The sequence below is a fragment of the Sipha flava genome, unplaced genomic scaffold (assembly GCF_003268045.1).
Source record: "Sipha flava isolate LNK unplaced genomic scaffold, YSA_version1 123_pilon_pilon, whole genome shotgun sequence".
Lineage (NCBI taxonomy): Eukaryota > Metazoa > Arthropoda > Insecta > Hemiptera > Aphididae > Sipha > Sipha flava.
In genome coordinates, this window is record NW_020271749.1 from 445,959 (window position 1) to 468,881 (window position 22,923).

Genomic DNA, 22,923 nt, shown 5'->3' on the forward strand with positions numbered 1-22,923 from the left:
AATGTATACATAAATATTTTGAATTTAATTTAATTTCTAAATTTAATATCAGAATATAAAATGTGAAATATTGATGGGTAACATATATATGGTAATTTCTTTGAATAAATATTTATATGCTATTTATTTTTACAGTATAAATGTAGATTTTGTCTAAAGGAACGAATTATTGAACGAAAATTGAATATTTATTAAGATCTAATAGATAAATAGATAAAAATTAATTTAGTAGTAAAGTTAACATTTTTTTTTTTTCGAAAAACGTAATAATTAATATTAATTCTTCAAACTATTTGAAATTTATAAAGTTTTTAATTTTTATTTAATTTATACATTTTTATTTAAAGTTAATTATTTCAAGTGTTTTTTTTTTTTTTTAATGTTTGACAACAATAAACAGTATTAATTAAATTATAAGTTAAAATGTATAAGTGTATACTTGAAAAACATTTTTTTAAATTATTTTTATATATTTTACTAGCTTGGTTATATAATACTGAATTAAAAAAGTCCAATTTTTATAAATATAATTATAAATATTAGTAAATATATTTTATTTTATTAATTAATTATACGAATAATCATTTATTATATAACTTCTATTTATTTTTATAAAGTGAAAATTGAGTTTTTAATTTAAATGCCATAACTAAAATATTTGTTCTTATAAACAATAACCTAAATAAAACAAAAACAAATGAAATGAATGAAATTTTGTAAAAAATTCAGTTTACAATTAATATAATGGTTCACGAAAACATTCGGTAACTTTTATCAAATTATGCTATCTGATAAGGTATTTTTTGAAACATAAAACAGGAAGGAGAAGAACTTACAGGAATAAAAAAATTGTAATTAAATTAATAAATTACTCTAATATTCGTATCAATTGTCTAATAAATATATAATTATAATTATATGTGTTAACCACAGTAAAACACATTTTTTTTTGCCTTCCTAGTAAAACGATTATTCAGTTAAATAAAAAAATAAAATTTAAATAATTACTGGTTTAAAACTATATATAGAAGAAAATGAACACAAACATTTTTATTTTATGTGTACAATTCTTATATTAACTAAAATTCTATATTATCAACGAAGAAAAAGATCCACTGTTTATTTTTAAACATACCTATAAAATACCTAATCAAAATACACTAGCGAAATCAAACTATTTTCTACTAAATCTACTAAATTTAATTTAGTATTTCAAAAAATGTAAAACGATAAGCGATTTTTTTCAATCTATTTAATTTATTTCATGATCATTTTAAGTATAAACTATTAAAAGTCATTTAGATTTGATACATTTTGTTTCTCAGATTACGGATATTATTTTTAGTATAAACAATTTAAAAAAAAATTTTAATTTAACCCTTATATTTGAAAAAAATCAAGTGTGTTTATGATTTTTATTAATATTTTAACAAAAGAATAGCTGGTAACTATTATATTTGTAGCATAAGAAAAAAAGAAAATATTACTACATTGCCCAGAGTTCAGTTCATATTTAATTGTATTGAAAATGTAAATGTTTTTAATATACTTTATATTATTTTTATTATGTATTACAACTTCTGCAGAAATAATAAATATGTATTTTAAATTTATAATTTTTAAGAGGATTATTGTAACTCAGAATACAAAAAAAAAAAGAAATATTTTTTCTCGTAATTGCTCTTAGTAAAAAAAATGTCAAGTAATAATTTTTATGTTATCATGAAATTCTTTAATGTTATATTTTAATAATGCTTAATTTAAATACATATTTAATAAATTAAGCTGTCAAATAATAAAATGAGATAAAAATTACTTTTATTACCTCTAAAATTCCACAAATTATAAGTTATTGTAGTATAGGTAATGAACGAAATGCGGGTACATTTTCACATATTTTATTTAAAAATAATTGAATACTTAAAATATGAACACAATTGACATGTACATTGTATATTTCACAAGATAGAAAATATAAGTGTATATTATATGTATATAAACAGTGCCCCACGAGTATTTACTAATTTAAACTGGTCGTTCTGAGTTAATATAAATTCCATTATCGTACCATTTTAAATAAATAAGTCATAAATAATCATACTTCATATATATATATTGCATTTTTTTAAACAACTCATTACAAACAAATAGCTGTTTATAGGTTATTTAGAACATCAAAAAAACCTATAATATTTTCAAATCTTACTTTAAAAAATATGTAATTTATTACAAAATATACCTGTTGTTATAATGATTTAATAAGGATTTATATAGTTACAACTTAAAATTGGGTGTTTTCACCAAAAAATTTAAATGAAAAGGTATACCGAGTCAATTAACTTAAAATAAGATTTATATACTTCTAGAATTATACACATGATATTGGTTAATAATGATACTATTAAGTGAAATTATAATTATAAACCCTATTATATTCAAGTACATGGTAAATAATTTTGTATATAATTAATTCATAAATACATAATTTAAACGTAAAACAATAACGATTCGTCACTGAATTAAATACAATAAATCAAATAGATTATATTTATGGTAAATAATACTACAAACAATGAAATTTTTAGTATTTTATTTTCTTAATAAATGTTTCCGGTATAAATAACAATATACTCCAAGTAAATGTTATATGCCATTTGTAACGACAAAAATACATTTAAGTATATTTCAAATTTTAGTATTATAATAGCTTTATATTTAAAAAAAAATATTTTTAATATTTAATTAAAATATTATCAAATTATAAAATTTATTTTAATTTCCAGCTGAGTTATATAAACATAAATATTATAAATCTTAACTATTTTTAATTGTGTGAAATTATAAGAAATTAGTTTGACTATTTTGAATTTATTATGGTATAACAAATAATTTAAAACGTTTTTATCCAAATATTTATCATATTTCAGGCTTTGAAAATTATTTTATTTCTATATTTCATAAAGATTAATTTGTCTTATCATGTGTTTTAAAAGAATACTTCGATCTAATTTGAAAATATGCCCAAAAAATATAATGTTCTTATTGATAAAAATAAATTCAAAATATTTTTTTTCAATGACCTAAACGAATTTCAATAGGTACACATTATTGTATAAAATACGAGTATACCACATATAGATATATTTGATAATTAACAAAATTATTCTTTTTTCTTATAGTTTTTGATAATAAGATTAAATCAACTTTTACTGACCTTGTATTTTTCAGCTGATATTCTCCATGTGAAAAAGAAATGATGTTATCACTGGAGGCGATTGGGTACACAGTGCCAGTTCTACCGAATTAAATTTTTCGTGTGAATAAACATTTAAATTCGGTGTTCAAGTCGCCTGAAAAATAGAACAGTAATTAAAAACTAATTTAAATATTTATATACGCACTAAAAAAATTAAAATAATAAATACAATTATAAAATACTTAAAATACTTATAATTGCAATTAGGATAAAAATTATTCGACATATTGTTTTAAAAATTATCACATATTTTTCAAAATCATAAATTTGGTCTTGAGTGTTATTAATAAAATTATTTTAACAAATTAAAATGTTATTGGTAATAAAAATTATTCTCAAATAAGAACATAAATTTATTTATAACTATAGTAAATATAAAAAAAAATTTAAATACGTATTAAAAAATTAATTTAAAACTTAAAATATTTTAGAAGTGTTGTAAAACGAGTTTAAATGATGAACATTTTGTCAATTTCATTTCGATTGCCGTCAAATGCGCACGTTTATTTCGACAACAGTTTGATCGTTACTCTCGTAACTAATCGTAATTTACTTTTATAACTTATAGTATGGCTGTAGTTCATATTACTTACGTAATTATGTTGACTCAAATAAAAACGAAAATGCTACCATTAATAACAATTTTGAGGTAACCTCGCCACCGAACGAATAATCCAGATCTAACTACAGAAATCTCTATATCTTCTCTTTCATCAAAGGTAAAGGACACGAAAATCAAACTATTCATAAGTTCAAATCAGTTCTCTATACTCCTTAAGCATAATTAAGCTGACAAAAATACACTTTCTAACGAAGTTAAACTTTAATACCGATATTACGTATATTAAAATCACCAACACTCTAAATAAAAAATGTGAGTAATATCGCCGTTGTTATCTCAAATTTGATGCCCATACTAAACGTTACAGATTTTGTCTGTAAATCAATACCTTCAAATGTTCTCATCCGCATGCATTTCCGCGAGCATTATATCTTTTATATCTCATTTAGAGCCCTGGCAGAAATGCAAATAATTATAATCAAATATCAAACCCACTATTAACACAAATATTTACTTAGAGAATTAACTTATAGCCTAAGTTTCTAGTTTTAAATACTTAGAAAGTTTAATAACATCGGATGGAAGAAGTTCACAGGGTATTAAACAAAGAATCGGACAAGCGAAGACAGTTTTTATCAAGAAAAAAAGAATTTTGATTCCGAAAAAAATTAGCAGAAAAATAAAGAAGACATTTTTAAAAATGTTTGTGTAAAGTGTCGCTTTATATGGTTGTGAGACATGGGTTAGGATTCGGAGGCATTCGAGATGTGGTACTGGAGATGTATGGAAAAAATTAACTGGAAAGAGAGAGTAACGAATGAGGATGTACTGGTCCAAGTTGGAGAAGCAAGATCCATAATTTAGGTCATAAAGCAACAACGATGGGACATGATGGGATATGTTTTACGCCATGACGAAGGATTGCATCATATTATAATAGAAGGTGCAAATGAAAGATGAAAACCACCAGGAAGGCCAAGAAACTCGTACATATCTCAATTAAAATAGGTTGCAGGGATTGATTCTTACGTCGGATTAAAAAGACTTGTTGAAGATCGTAACAAATGGAGAAAGAAGTTAAAAACATTATAAACCAACCTAATATAGGTTGAAAAAAACAATCTCATTTAATAAAAATCGATACAAATTTTCATACCCATTAGTCAAATATTATTCGCTTGTTACGGGTTACTATTTGAAATCTCCACCCAACCATATCACATAATGTGAAATTATTAAAATGGCATGATTTCCACCATCTCAGATTTGGGATACTATGTCGCCTACGTATAGACCATTAAACGATTTTCGGGTAATTCATCTTTTTTTGTCGATATTAAAAAAGCTACCAACAGTTTGGACATATACAAGGTTACACTTTTTCTTAACACTAAAATAGTTTTTTAAAAATCACATTTGCGCAAAGACCCACCACAGTGCCCCACATGTCAGTTCTATGGCAAACCTGAAAATACTACCACCACAATCCACGTTGCATTAGATGTAGGAAAAACCACGCCTCAGATTCCTACGCCAAACCACGTGGCTATCCTACCAAATGTGTATTATATGATGCCAACTGTCTTTCTACATATAAAGGTTATCAAAAATATAAAAAATATAAAGTTATATCCGTCCGATAAAGCAAATTCTTTTCACTCCTATTTCTTCAATTAAAATAATTATTTTTAGCCTACTTTTATTGTTCCCTCCACTAAGGGTGGATCCAATATCTATTTATGTCCGGAGCACTTTTAGGAGATATTATAAAACATAACTGATCATAGGCTTATGTAGTTATGTTTTGGGGTATTAATCTCCTCCACCCCCAAAAAAATGTGTCAATATTGTAAATATTGTACTTAAAGTATAAATATTTATTTTTATAATCTATTATTAAGTTTTTCTAAATAAACTTCACTTTTAATAAAAATTTTTTCCAACAGGGGTGGCACATGCATCCAATGCCCCCATTTAGGTCCACTTATCATCTTTACCAATCCATATTTTGTTCATGTTACTTCCTCTCTTAAAAATTATACTCATTTTTTTTCTAACATTAAAACATTCTTAACTTCCTTCATCTCCAAATTTAAAAATATTGTTAAGCCTCTCCTTCCCTTTCTTATAGTATTACTAAATAAAACCCAAGTATAATTATCTTTTCAAACCATGATACATTCTTTAATATTGTTATTTATTTTTTTATGTATTGTCAAAATATATAATAAAGCCATAGATGTCAATATTATTATCATTATTATTAATATTAATATTATTATTCATTTTTTTCTTTTTCTAATTTTTTACCTATTAAAATTCTGATATTTAATCGAATAATTATTGTTTTTACTCCTTTTAAATGTTGAACTAAATAGTTTAAATTAATAACTAATAATAAAAAAAAAACCATAGGTTATATAACTTAAATGTACATGAAATAAAAATAAATACCATAGCATACTATGTATTGCAAAAATTAATCAAAAATATATCATAGATTTGAAACTGGTTTTTACAAGTAGTGTATAACTAATTACAATTAATATTAATACATTTCTTTATCTGTATAACATTATGTAATAAATAAGTAATAATTTCTATAACCTACCAAACCTTGATATTCAATAAAATAATTTAAAATGCATCAAACAATCATTAGCTATACTTATATTTACTGCAGTTAAAAATAAATAAATAATAAACTTACATAGACATGATAAATTATTTAAAAAATATCGGACATTTTTCATTATTTTTTTAAGTTATAAATATGCTTTTTAGTAATATATGAAATACATATAATATAATAATAAAGAAACTGAAGAATCATATTTAAATGAAATAGGTAAATTCTAAGCTCAAATTCTAATTTATATTACAGCTAGGAATGTAATACGAGTGAAAACAATTTAATGATATTTTCAGTAATCAAGCACATACGTTGTTTAAAATTGTAAGAATGTAATACGGACTTGAAAATAAATATATCTTATATTTGAATATAATTAGAAGAATGTCAACAAATGCTTAAATAAATATATTTTATAAAAATAAATTTAACCTACCTATATATTTTAAGTAAATAAAGAACTTGTCTGTAGCCAAAAATGTCCTATTATAAATAATCAAAAGTGCCAAAATATGGTGTGTGCTAACTCTTCAGACAGTGACCTTGTCTGGGTTAATTAAATAGCATTAACTTTGAAAATGTCTGTGCAAAATATTCTAAAGTTTAAAGTACTTTTGTTGTACTTATAATAGTTATAATTCTTTCAAGAATATGTCAAACTATAAAACAACAACAACATTATCGTAAGCAATTTTGTTGTAAGGTGATTTTTGAAAAACTTCAAAAAAATAATAACATTCAATTACATCTATACTAGTCATGTATCTAAAAGTAACTGACATTCAATTTTGATAACTTAATAACTTCTGTGAGTCACGAAGTAAAGTTTATGGCTTATAAATAATAACAATTTGAAATACATCTTAAACTCACAATTTCAATAAAGAAAAAAATAATTTTTTTCATCAAGCGTAACACTAATAATTTAAAATGTATAAGTTTAGATATACAATTTAACAATAGTACACAGTGATCGATCAACATGAACTTGTTCGTTATCGCTTAGTTCCACTAATTTATTTAATTAAATAATTATAAAAACAATCAAGTTTTGGTATTCTTATAAATACAATTTATCATCATTGACATTATTTAAAGTTGTGTTTAGACAGTGGTCCAGACACGAATGAACGAGAGCAAATGCTACCTTGAGTAACAATAAACCAGTGTAAACGGTTGGAACGATTGGGAACAAATTAATTCGTTTGCGTTGGGCAAAGTTCGCTCCTAGAGTTGTACGCTCAAAGAAATCCATTATTAAGAATATTTATAAGACAAAACGAACAAATAATCTGCATGATGCAGCCGAAATTTTAACGAATCTATGCAGAAATTCTTTCGGTAGCAATCGTTTGCATTCGGATCATCAAAATGCAACTTAAATGTATGAAAATCGATGACAGTAAAAAGCAAAGTTTTCATGAACACCATGAAATAAAGCTTCGAATTTTCTACTCTTAAAAAATCATTATTTGATCTCGTTAACCCACCGGGTATGTATTTGAAATAAATTTCGAAATACTTGATTATTCGCAACGACGACGATGGTGTAACTAAATAAAATTAAGTTAAGGAACACCAAAATGATCAGATCAAATTTTACATATGCTATCTCCTAAACCAAGGATGGGCAACTCGAAGTTACTAGAGAGTCAATTTTTATAAAATTTAAATCTAGCGGGCCAGAGCATAGGAAAAAAAAAGTCATTCAAAATATGAATTTTAACTAGCATTTATATATATGGAAATAATAAATTCAACACAACGAAGAAATTGATATAGTTAAATAGTTTGGTAACAGCTATACTTAAAAGCCATACTTATACATACATATGACATTTAGACATTTAACGATGTTTAATATTAGATAGCAATTATTATATTGATAAGTTAGAGCATAGACGATAAACATTAAAATTGTATGATGTAATTTTAAAATATATTACGGGCCAGATACAAAAGGCTAACCGGTCGGATGCGACCCGCGGGCCGCCAGTTGCCCACCCCTGTCTTAAACCATCGAAACGCGTTATTTATCAGATACTTTTACCCATACGATACCATAGAAAATATACAAGTCTGATTAACAGATATGTGTCAAGAAGTTATTCGGGCCTCCAATTTTATACGACATATCATAAAAAGCCAATATAATTGATTTAAAAGTTTTCGAAAATAATAATGACATTTTCAAAAAAGATTTTCTTTTCCACACTGAAGAAAAAATAAAGTTGATAAAGAAAAAAATCTCGCCTCCAAAATGTCATGAATGTTATGACTTACTTTTATATAAGTATATTTTACCCTCAGTCTATCATCAGTTCTCTTGCTGTGTCAAAAACCATCACGCTCTGAACTGCATAAAATCCCAATTAAAACCCTCCGCTCTATACAAGATTAAGCTTCAAATAAAGTATATCTTTAATATATAATCGTACATTGCAAAAAAATAAAATATAAACAAACTTAACCATCATTCCACCTTCCAGTTTTAACATTAGGTCACCAAACAATTTTTCCCTCATTCCCAATTCTAATAAGAAACAAAAACGCCATTATCACTGCTAATATGCCACTCCAGCTACACCGGAAAACTTGTTTTCCAAATGACTCAATATTTTTATAACTACTACCAAACCATTATTACTTTTATAAACAATAATATCTGTTTCTATCTTGTTCATATTTTTCTTAAACTCGTATTCTTCATTATTTACTAATTTCATTCCTTATTTCTTTCTTAATATCTCTTCATTGTTATTATTATTATTATTTTTAATAATTATTATCTTTATTATAATAATTATTTCTACTCTCTGTACACTGTCGTTTATTTATTATTGTATCTTTATTTAATTATTTATCTGTATTTTCAAAATTATATTACTATTGTTGTTAATTATATAATTGTTAAGCTTGATTGTTTAATAAAAAAGTTCACAAAGTAAAAAAATAAAATTTATCGAACAATAAAATCAAAAAATAAATTTATCTATTGAATATACAGTACAATTAATAGTTATAATTAAATATTTAATCAAGTAAAAATATTTTTTATTGATGAATAAATACATTTTACTCGACCATACACATACCTTAAAGTGTGAATATTAAAATCAATCGAGAAATTTACTGTTGTAAAATATTTATTTAAGAATGGTATGAAAATATTTTTTCATAATGATTTATTTTATATTAACATATACATAATAAATAATTTACACATATTGGTTTTCTTTAAAACAACGAGTAAGTATATCAATATATTTTTTTTATATAGACTTCAATTATTTGGTCATACAGTAAATAATATTTCACTTAAATGTATAGTTTTGCCAAGTATAATAATTATATAATAATATTTTCCTTTGGGAATGTTCTATATATATATGTTATGCTATGATTTATGGGTATTTTTACATTTCATCAACATAATTAAATTCTACAATTTTCATTATTTCATTATTTTAAATAACATTTTTCTTTATAATATAATTATTTTAAAGATAAAATGATTACAAATTTTACCTTAATTCACTTAAACTCATATTATTCACTAATAATTTTTAAGTATTTTCTCTGTAGTTAATTAGCTTATATTTATTTTAAAGTGTCAAATTATAACTATAAATCTTTTTTTTAAATAATAATCTAAAAAATTATTCCTACTTCATAAAGTATTTATATTCCTTTTAATATTATATTTTGATTAATATTAATATTATTTTCTGATTGTACCCAAAAGATTTAATTTAGTAATTTCGTACTTTTATTTTATATTTCAATTTTTTTTTATTATATCTAATATTTTCCATTGAAACCATATTTTAGAAGCTGAATTATTAAACAAATTTGTATTCGCTTACTGTTAATATAAAATAAAATTTTTGATTTATAAATTCAATATAATATTTAAAAACATTAAAAAATCTGCTCAATATAAGTCGTTGTATTGCTACTAAATAGAAAGACTTATTTGTGTAATAATGAATATTATTGTTAGATATTTTAATAGGTATTAATTTAATGGATTTTTAATTAAGGTTGATAGTATTGAATAATTCAAATATTGTTAGTTAATTGCTAAAATCTATATTATTTATTTGTGATAGCATTATGCTTAGAAATGAATTATTACATTACCAATATATAATCAATTTTTACTAAAGATAATACATCGAAATATACATAAAATATGCTCTTATAACAAAATATATAACGGCCAATTATATAATTTAAAAATCGCAAAAAATCAAATTAAATCGCTCAATAGTTATTTATTTTTTATCGTTTAATTACATTTTTTAGTTTCAGTATCAGGAGATAACAATTGATGTAGATATATTTTGAAAAATTATATACACACCAAAGTAACGAAATTGCATATACAACACGCCGTCTTATAAATATTTGTTTAAACAAAAAAAAAATTAAATAATTCATTGTATTCAATATGAAATTAAACATTTGATTGAATTATTTAGTTGTAAATCATGTAAAATAGGTATTTTAAAAAATTTTTTGTTCTTATTATTCTATTATTTAGTCTAATATTTACGACAGTAAAAGTTCAGTGAAAAAAAAAAAAAAAATGTTTTTTTTTTCTTAAAATATTGAAATTATTTTTCCTTTCCAGTAGAAATTTTAAGTTACAAAAAAAACCCTAAAATATATATTAAAATAAACACCATTAAAAAAGGAATTTATTTATTTCCATGACCAGTATTTATAAGACAATGTTAATTTGGTTGCACTTAATATTATTAATTATTGTAGTACAACATATTAACTATAACTATAAAGGATAAAATAATACGATTTATTTTAATTACAAAAAAAAAAAATATATACAATCTATTTTTTTATAGGATTTTCAAACTATTTAAAAAAATAACGATCTCAATCGTTCTTAAATGAATAAATATCAAATTATATATAACTTTATGATAATTATATACACGAGAAAGATAAGTTGATTAGATGTTGATATTATTCATACAATTGAGTTAACTTTATAAGAATATTATAATGGAAATACTTTGATATAGTTTATTTTTAGAAAATAATTTACATATGAAAACAATTTTTAATAGTATAATTTATTGTATACATTTATGCCATTATAATAAGAAGTATACTGTAGCATAATTCTTAAAAAATTTAAAACATATTAACTGAAACTGAGGCTTTAATGTTTGTCAATAACACGTCGAACCATCATTATTTTCAGCATTCATTAGAAATTTTTTAAATAAATAATCAAGAAAAAATGAGTTAAATTGATTTTATTTATGTATTTATTTTAAAAGGACAAGAAATGCTTATTGTATTTGGAAAATATTAAATCTCAAAGATAGTAGCGTTATGGGAAATTAAAATTAAAATTTCTTATAACTTTTTTAAATAGTTACATTGTGTGCAAAAGAAATAAAACTCGTAAAAATGAAGTGATTACAAATAGATTTGTAATTTAAGGCAATTTTCGTCAAAAATGTCATTGAATTTAATAATTTTTCAGAAAAGTTATAAACCTTACAAACATAAACTGAATTTCTTAGAAATTTTACTTTAAAAGGCGATGATTATTAATTGTTCACAAATGTACGACAATTCAACTGCAATCTTGATTCAAGATATATACTGTCATGGGCGTAATTTAGGGGGGGGGCGAAGGAACAATCACCTCCCCTTTGAATCCGTATTTAAAGAATTGATTTTATGTGAGAACATATTTCAATTTTTTTTTTATGTGTATCATTTTATAACGAAATAAAATTGCGCATAGTTGTGAATACTAAATTGGGCTTTTATATCGGGTCCATACTTAATGAAAAATCAAATAAAATACAAGACTGACTTTCAAAACACAGACAGATATTAAAAAAGAACTATACAAAGTCGATTCTAAGTGGATCCGGCATTAGATTAAAAAAAAAACCACAAATATTAAGGATTCACCTAATTTAAATACGACCAAAAATTGTATTTGTAAATTTTGAGCCTGAATTAAAGAAAAAATTTGAGTCACCCCTCTCCCTAGAAGTAAATCTAAATACACCCCTGTGAACTGTGTAATGTATAATTAACTATAAAATATATTAAAGTTAGACATAATGAAAGATGAATTTTACTACAGGATAACGTAAATTATTATGTGCAAAAATTGAATCGAGACTAATGTTAATAATTTTACATGCGTTAGAATTCATTGTAATTACAAGTAGTTATTTAGTGATATTGAATTCTTCTAATTTCTACGTGGCCAATAATAATTCGTCGTTCGATAATGCACGTTAATGATACGCAATAAATAATCAAATATTTGTCGGGATAAGTCATGACCATGAGAACGAAACGAGTGCGTTTGGAACCTGGTAAACAAATACAATTTCAGGAAAAATGCTATATCCCGTTTATCTTTCTCTTTCTCTTCCGTCACCCGACTCCAATTCAATTCGTACATTCGTCAGTCCGTCCATCGTTTCCGTCGCTAAGGATTTCACAGTGGCTATCGTTGAAAAGTAGTTTGTTCAAATGAGCACATGCCCGAACACGCGCACTCGCACGATTCGAACGTCGGGAGAAACAGCAGCGTCTGATGCAGTATGGTGGTAGAATCGTTGGCAAAACTTCGTGGTCGAGGTGGTAAGCTGACGATTGAACGGCGGTGGTGGCGGCGGCAAGCACGTATATAGCTTCGCTCTCATTGCGCGTTGCCACTCTGATCAGCCGTAGAGGCGTAGGCGTTTTCCGGACACGCCGGTCGATTTTTTCTCCTCTCTCACCACCGCGTTCGCCCGTTTACTACCCTTCTAGCTCCCCCTACCCGCTCATAACCTTCATATTACCACGCCGTATTTTAGCGGATCTTTATCCAAAATAAGGACTAAACGTAGATAGTGTCACATTACGACTGCCGTGTAAGCGGTAGCGGCGACGTGCTTGCCTCCGTTTAAAATCCATTTTTTCTCTTCTCATCCGTTTTAATTCCACATAGCTTTTCTTCCGTTTTTTGTCATCTTCCACTTATATAGGTCATCTTATAGTTCACGTTCTACGTACACATGAATAGTAGTTACATGGTTTTTTTAAACTTTCGACATTCCTTTTCTTAGTCAATTTTTTCATTAATTTCAATCAATAGGATTATATTTTATGCTCGAATTTTAAAACTATGCGATTGTTGTTTTTTATACCAGCATTTTCTTTATCATAACGTCTTACATCATATGCTTTTATTTATATACATAAAGATAATGAGAGAACTGAAACGTGGGCTTAGACTTTGTAGATTATCATTCACCTCGCAACTTATCTCAATTTAAACGCTTGTACACGAGTATGACATACAATACAGACATAATCTAGGCGCTATTTAAAATATACAAATCATCACTCATAAATTACTCCTGAGAAAAATGATAAATATTTATATTGTAATTTATTATATTTCATTATTTATTATATTATAGAGTTAATATTGTACACATTTTAAAACTTGTTAAGTATTTTAAACTTAAAAAAAAATTACATATACAACCGCTAAAATAATGAAGGGAATTTATATTGTACACTTACTACTGTAGCATAAGTGCATCTGAATGATGTTAGGACATATCACACTACGGTCTGGGACAGGATACGTGAACACTCACACACACACATATATATATATATATATATATATATATATATATATATATATAAACAAACACACACAAAGTTGATGACTTGCGAATAATTCACTCGTGCGATATACACATGTTTGGACGAGTATTTCCCACGGTGCCAAAACCGTTTTTGCATATCATTGATGAAACAATCGTATAATAACTATACATATATAGCATTATATACGCACTGATTTCATTGCTATTCACCCTTTCCCTAAAAACACAATCTCAAACCAATATTAATATTTCTTCGAGGAAAATATTAACTCATAATTAATGCACCACCATACACACACATACACACACACACACTGATATATTATAAATGTATATAGTATACACTAAACATAAAAAAAATATTATTTCGTAAATCAGTGCGGCACAATTGACCATTTCAAAGACATTTTAATATTATAAGCCAGGGATACACGAACAATGGTAGATCAATGATAATTATAACATGACTATTGATGTGCAATAAATTTTAAAATAAATAATAAAGTGTTCTTCAATTTTATATACACGATAGCGTTTATAAAACAGGCAGCAACGTTTTAACTAATCTACTATTCAAATAAAATGTGGATGAAAACATCATTACATTATTTTTCATTATAGTTACAAAAAAAAATTGATTTGTTGTTTCATTGAAACTATATTAAACAATGAAGTACAAAAAAAAACCAACATTTTTACTTTATATACTTTATTAACATTTTTTAACTAAAACATTTTTAACAACTTTTTTACAACTTTTTGTAGATAAGTAAAATGGGTGAATTTGTAAGCTAAAAACCTATGAAAATTGATTTACTGTCTGTAATATGATGAAGGATGAGTATATTGTGGTACTGACGGGTTTTAGTTTCAATAGGAAAACGTACTGGTTGTATGTATGTGACGCATGATTGATTTTACCATTCTACATATTGTACCAGTACATATTAAGTTTTATGATTTACCCGAAATCGATGATGAATACAAATGTTTCTCAGATGTTTTCGCCTTATAAATTAATTTAAAAAAAAAAAATAAAAATATTTTCTTGTAAAATATAATATTTGAAAAATAACTATTTTATTTAAATAATAACAATCCTTTATAGAGTAAAATATAACAGAGCCAATTTATTTAGAAATATAAATGTTAAAACGTTTGACATATCGCATATTTTTTTTTTTTGCCCCGTAAACAATTCAATAATATCAAAAAGATTACACAAATAAATACATTGTCAGTAAATTTTACAATTTAACCACAGAAAATATTTAATGAGCACTATAAATCGTACTTAAGTTTAATTTTAATAATAACAGTAACTGTTATACAACTGTTGTATATATTGTTAGTTAATTTATAATGGTAACATACATTATCGAGCAATTATATACTATTATTTTGTTAAAATGCAGTAATCAATGTTTAAATTATAAACTGTATGAAGGTAAATTATTAATTGAATTTTTTTTTTTTTTATAATAATTTTTATAATTTATTCTCATGATTTTATTTTAAGAAAGATTAAATTTCTAATAAATAAACAAATTTAATTAAAAATGTTATACACATTTTGACCCAAGTGGAAAATATTATGATTGAACAATGATTTTTTTGTTTCTTTTTCTCTTTATAATTTTTCAAAGAATAAATCTATACTAAAAGTTTTATCTAGGAAACTTTTATTTTATTAAAAAAACGACATGAAGGGTCATTTTTCGAGTTTTCACTATTGTTTTTCTGGTCTGAAAGTAAAATTGAAAAAGTCTTGGAAATAATGTTTAACCTTTTTAAGACTCAAATACATTTGTTATGATAAGAGATTAACAGTTCTTTTTTTTTAACTGTAAAGTTAATCCTAAAGTTACAGATCAAGTATTAAGACTCAGATAAAGTCAATTTTCTTTATTTGTATGATATAAGATGTACAAAGTTTGAAATATCAATTCGTAATTACTGATTTGTGATTAACAATTACATACATAAATGTTTACGATTATAGAAATATTTATTACCAAAACTGTATACTCATGTTTATTCTAGATCAATATTCACATTAATAAGGCGTTTTAAAATATTAAATAAATAAAAAAATCAATTAACAATTTTATTATTTATTTACATTCTCCTAAAATATGAAAAATTCAATTATAAATAAATAAAATTATTTTATCACCACTTCCTGAAAAAAATAACATTTAAAATGTTTAAAATTAGCACAGAAAAGTTCTAAAATTAAAAATTGATTAGAAAATATTATAATATAATAAGTATAAAGAACAAAAAAAAAAAAAGAATTATCCATAAGATAAAATTTCCTGACTTTCTTTTAATAATTGGAGCATCTGGTCAAAACATTGTAGATAATATAAAAAATTATAAATAAATGATCACATTATAGCAAGACCTATGCATTCTAAACTTTACTCAGAATCTAAATTTTTATTGCAAAATCACAAAATATAAATATAAGTTGCATAAAATTAAATTTTTACGATATCAATCATTTTAAAGAAAGATATTAAAATATTCATATATTTCAACGAACTTGGATCAAAAGGTATAAAATATTTGATTATTTATCAATTTTAACTATAGAGACATTAAAAATAAACAGTATAATAATATAAGTAAATTATATACATACTAAGATAATAATTAAACTTTCGTTGCTCTTCACTCTGAATTGTTTTTCGAAACCCATTGTTCATTTCAAATATACTAACTACAACCATACACTTACATCATTTATCATTCCCTGTATCTGACCCCTTTATTTTTAGGCTGTTACGAGCTTCCTAAAAGACATATCAACTTTAAATATGAATATTTATTTGAAATAAATATTACGATTAACAACATATCACACTGAGAATAAATGTTGTCTTATTTATTACCCACATAGACTCTCAATTTCTTTAAAGAGAATTTGTGTGTATAAAAAAGAAGACAATATTTATATTAAATAAGAGATATTAATCATAACATTTATTTCAAATAAATATACATATTTATAGTTCATACGTCTTTATAAAGTACACGAATTTATTAAAAAATTATTTAAAAAAAATTATTGAATTACATTACTAAAGAATACTAACTGTTATAATTTATTTTATGGTAAGATATAATTTATTTATTGTATAGAATATTCTCCACACAGATAATGTACTTCTATGTATCTATAAAAATAGTTTGTAAAAGAATGTTCTTGAGGAAAAATAATTCAAAATTACAATGGTGAGACTATTATAATGTATAAATCTAGTAAGATGAATAAAAATAATAAAATATCTAGAGGAATATAATCTAAGTAATTATGAAAAAAGTGTATTGTTTATTCTAATCATAAATTTATACCATAAAAATGACAATAAGAGGATGATTAATTACAAATAATTCACAAATTGTATTTAGCCTAATTTTGTATTAATTAATTTAAAGAAGGTAGAAGGTATAGAGGTTAAACTCGTAACAAAAAGTTAATTTATATCTTTATATAACATTATTCTTATTATGATTATATCAATTTAATTTAATATACATTTTAAAGAAATGTTTGTATGTAAAATATATTTTTTGTTCAAAATTAATCAAATATTTTTTTCTCTATTGTAAAAATCAAAATACAGACTCAAATTCAAAATATATTAAAAGCACATCAGTACTTTCAAAGAAATTACTAATAATAAAATTAAAATTAAATTTATTACCAAACTTAAAATATAATGTAGTAATAACCAAATTGTGTTCATAGTCGTTTATCGAAAACTATTATTCATCGTTGATTTCAAATTGAATTGCATAATAGAACTTACAAAATATGATTTCCAGTAAACTATTTGTAATCATAATTGTGTTCTACCTTACACTTACCTTAACTTTTTATTTATTGTTTATTAATATTGGTTTTTAATAAAGAAAAAAAAAAGAGTATATACTTCATATTTTTCTCATAATAAACCGATCAATATACCTTGATGGTTCTATAAAAAATGAATTATAACACTTTAAAAACAATTGCTAATAATATTTTTAGGACGATGATTTAATTTATGGCAAATACTTTTTCGCAAAATCAATTTTAGTTATTTTGATGATATTCATAAAATTATAACCTTAAACCGATTTCTATAATTAATTTTATAGTTATAACTAGTAAAAAATATGATATTATTGAACTAAATATAATATTTTGAGAATTTGTTCTTAAAATTAAAAACCAATAAACTATAAGAAAAATTAAAGGGAATGTTATATATAACATAACTATGTAACCTCAAGAACTTTTAGAATTTTGAATTATATGAATTATAGTATTTTTATAATCAATAATTTTTATACGTGACAGAAAATGGGTTTTAATTATTAAATTTTGATTCATTACATAATTTTAGTATGCAAATAAATACAGGGTGTCCCACGAGGATTTACTGATTTACTAATTTAAAGTGATGGCCTAATGGATTTTCACACTCTCGACACTTGAAAATTCTAAATCCCCGTGGGACATCAGGCACCCTGTATAAACAATAAAGGTATATAACTGGATATTACATTAATTCGGATTATGCAAATCATATTTATTTTTATAATACATGTTGACCAACTAGAAAATATTAATTTTAATTAAGTATTAAAATATAGCGATGGAGTAAAGTTATTTGTTATCATACTTATATTTTATTCGTGATCAACTATAGAACTTTACTTAAGATGATTGTTCGATTGGCAATGAGTAAGCAAAATTAATTTTTACTACATTTTAAAAGAAAAAATTCATCCTAAAAATGTAAGTATTATAAATTTAAATAAAAGATAAATTTTATAAACAATTTATAAATTAAATTATATTTTAGAGTATTAAAAGTGAATATAAAACTTAAAAATATAAAAATCAATGAAAATATCATGTTAAAAATTAAATTTTTCCAATTCTGTCAAAATGTGCTCAGGTATGTATTTAGAAATCTGAATAAAATTCTTGTTTTCATAGATATTTTACAATACGTAATTTTAACTAACAATTTCTTATACTGTAAAAATGTAAATAAAAATCTTTTGATATATTTTGAAAAATGTAATTATGTTATACCTGAACTCATAGTTACTTTTACACAGTATTAATGATGCCACTATAATAGTATATTTCCGGAAATTGTTACAAAAATATTTTTTAAATTATCATTTTATCCCAATTAATAAATCAATTCCCTTGAATATTAGACAATTTAAAAAATTATTATTTATTGGAAAAAATTAACAAGAGTAAAATATTTACTGATGATATGATTAATAATATAACATCTAATTTATTAAAAGTGTGTACATATAATGTACATTTAATATTAGTTTCTTCTACGTTATCTATAATTTACCGATAGTACACAAACTTCTGTTTAAGATAAATCAATTCCATATAGGTAGTTATACTTGTACAATAAATATTATATCTATATTATATCTTAATAAGTAAAACTCTTTATTAATTATTAACTTTTCAAACTTAAAACCAAGCATACATTGCAAATTACCTAACAACTATTTTCTTATAACTAAACTATAGTCAGTACTGAACTTAAGGGTCTCAGAGCTCCAAAGTAATTACTTAAGAAGTGGTATTTTAAAAATATGCTAATAAAAACTAATTTTAATTCAAAAATTCAAAAATAAATAAATAAATATTTTTATCCCAACATTAAAAAATAATAACAAAAAAATAGTATTTTATACACGAAATATTTCTCCATGTTGATTCATTTTAGATGATTTTTTTTTTTTTTTTGGTACTTAGATGGGGGCCCGAGCTCCGGGAAGGTAAGTACACCTAGGTAGTTGCTTAGATTACGTAGATGAAAGTTCGGCACTGACTATTGAGCAATTATAATATTTATTTAAAAGTTATTACTTGTTATAAACCTGAGTACGTGATACGTATAATTAATTAATTATGGTTCTTTTTTATATACTATACTTCAAAACTAGAAATTAGTTTAAAAAATAAAAAATTATACATTTGAATTAATATGAAATTTATATATTCTTATTATTATTTTTTATTGCAATCATATAATTATATGATGAGTATAATGTATGTTTCAAACTGAATTGATATTTTTAAAAATTGTAGTATTATTTTATATGCCTGAAGAATATGATTCTGATAAGGAGATATATTTAAATTGTTCAAAATTATATATATATATTTTAAGTATGTATATTAAAATAAAAATGTGATTAATCGAAAAAATTAATTTAAATAATATAATAATATAGTCTAAAAACTTTCCTTCTGCGAATAAAATTAATTTATTTAACTATTTTTATAAATGTAGCTTATTTGCAACTATAGTAAGAAGTATATGAAAGCTAAGTAAAAATTTATGTTTTAAATTCAGATTATTTTGTTTCTTTCTTCATCTGCTCTTTGGAATTATTCCATATAGACGTTCAATACTTCAATGTTAGAAACTTAAATATCTTCTAATATAAATAAGAAACCCTATTAATGAGATTTGTTATTTTTATCCGGGTATATATAACCTTATAATATATCGTCTGATCAGAAAATCATAGTATAGTAAAGCTTAAATTTAACCATTATCAATTACTTATTTATTTATTTATTTAAATACCTAGGGGTGCTCAAGGATACGTTTAATACATTAATGCATAAATAATACAGTTTTTATGTAGTAGAATAAAAATAATAAAATAAAAATAATGGATTTAATTATATATTAACATATTCAAGAAAAATATTTAAATACAATAATAATATAAATATTTTTTCTCCTCGATAATTCAAAAATAGTTACTATAATTTGAATGTATTAAATAGGCTAAAAAAAATTAGTTAGAAATGTGTTTCAACTTGCGTGATCGTATTCAATAAGAACTTAATAATATGTAATCTTAAAATCGAAAAATAATGATGTCGATGTTATATTATCGTTTAGTTTATCTTATCGTAGTTTCTTGCACTTAAATTTATTTTATAATTTCCTAAATTACTGTATCACATATTATAAATCATCATTTAGGTCTCTGATAAAAAAAGGTACCTTGGATATTAAAAATTATACATTGCCCTGCGTTAGCGTTTACGTCAACAGACATTTTATATACCAGTTTTAATTAAATGTATATATTATAATAAAATTATTCAATACTTATTAATTTTAATTTTAATTTTTTTGACCGATAATTCGAGATCTTATTAAATCAAAAATCTTTTTGAATTTAATTTTTAACTAGGTTTCCTAAATTTTGAATTATGGAGAGTACTGTACTAAAAAACCTTGTAAGACTAGGTCAACCAAATAATTTTGTTTTGTCTCAAATTAAAAAAAATGTATTTGTATTACGTATATGTTCATTTGAATTATTATGTGTTACCATTTACCTAAACACGATAATAATCAATATAGATAGTATTTAAACAAATTTATTTCACGCAATTTTAAATATAAAGATACAAAAGTATTATAAGATATTAAACAAAATATCCATGAACATAAACATAAACATTTCACTGTCCTATTCAATTTTTTTATAGATGATTTTCTTAAATATAATTTTAATATTTAAATAATTCACTCAATATTATGAAGTAATGAAATACCTGAAATATATTATATTAGAATAGTATATTTAACGATCGGTAAATGTTTTAAACTTTAGGTAAGTTTTATTATTTATTATCAATTTGATAGAAAGTTTGAAAGTTTTGCGGTTGAAAGTTGGCATTCCTATGGAAAACCGTCTAAACCGATAAGACGTATGCGTGACCTTAAATGGAAAACAACGTTACTGAAAAATATCACTTTTGAGATGAATAATAGTTTCGAAATAAAAAATAGGTATATAACGCAAGATTCGACGGACACCAATACAATCAACTTTAAAATTGAATATCTGAGAAATAGAAACGACACGAAAACCTCTTCGCGATACAAAAAAATTCGTACTACGTAGTGTGCCTATATAATATATATATTTGTGTACTTCTTAAATATTCTATGTACTAACGACATTATACACCAACCATATTTCTCAAAGTTATACGTTGAACTATTATTGTTGTAATCCTACTCATTCCATAGTAGCCCCGAATAAGATCTCAAAAATTAAACTCCACGTATACGCAATCGAGCAGTTTTTTTTTAATCGCATCGGGTAAAAATATTATTCAGTAACATATCGGACCATGATAATTGATACCATCATCACTAGTCAATAAAAATGACGGACATTCATATTTATCTTTACTTTAACCGTAACATAATAAATGGAAAATGTAACACTAGCCCAACCCCCCATTTTCGTATTGACGGATGGGCATGAGATCAAAAACGTAAGTGAACACGAAAACCTGCGTGAAATAATGCGCGAACGGTGAAACGTTTATGAAGGAACGTACGAGGGACGATGACCGAAGACCCTCTGTTCGACGGATACTTTTGAAAGAATTTACATACTGCGGCAAGAACTTCCAGACATTGTGCGAACGCCCTTTGCCCGCGACATTGGGTACCAACTCAAGCATTCGTCCGTCTCAAACTCCTCCAGCTCATCGGACCACCTGATCAAACGGGGACTGCGAGAGTTTACGAATAATACAAATCGACCGAACCCCATCGATCCGGACCGGGTCAGGCTCAACGGGTCGCGTGATAACGGATGGACCATCACGGTTGACGTAAAATACTCACCGGGTCAGCGGCAGCCGAACGTTTGGCGGGACGTACCTGTTTCGGACGGACGACAGATGTTTTGTCGGTTCGCGTCACAACAACGGCAC

The 22,923-nt window shown here is 24.3% G+C and overlaps 1 protein-coding gene across 2 annotated transcripts in view; it reads right to left on the reverse strand.

Annotated features, from left to right (window-relative positions):
• The window catches only part of LOC112694089 (inactive rhomboid protein 1), a 50,516-nt gene that overhangs the window by 22,028 nt on the left and 5,565 nt on the right, over positions 1–22,923 (reverse strand). Inside the window, exons 1-2 of one of the 2 annotated variants that reach the window (XM_025569452.1) lie at positions 22,871–22,923; positions 3,215–3,350 (exon numbers count right to left, since the gene is read on the reverse strand). The gene's annotated coding sequence lies outside the window, so the exon portion shown is untranslated. The remainder of the gene's footprint in view (positions 1–3,214; positions 3,351–22,870) is intronic. The other variant, XM_025569453.1, reaches the window with a different exon arrangement.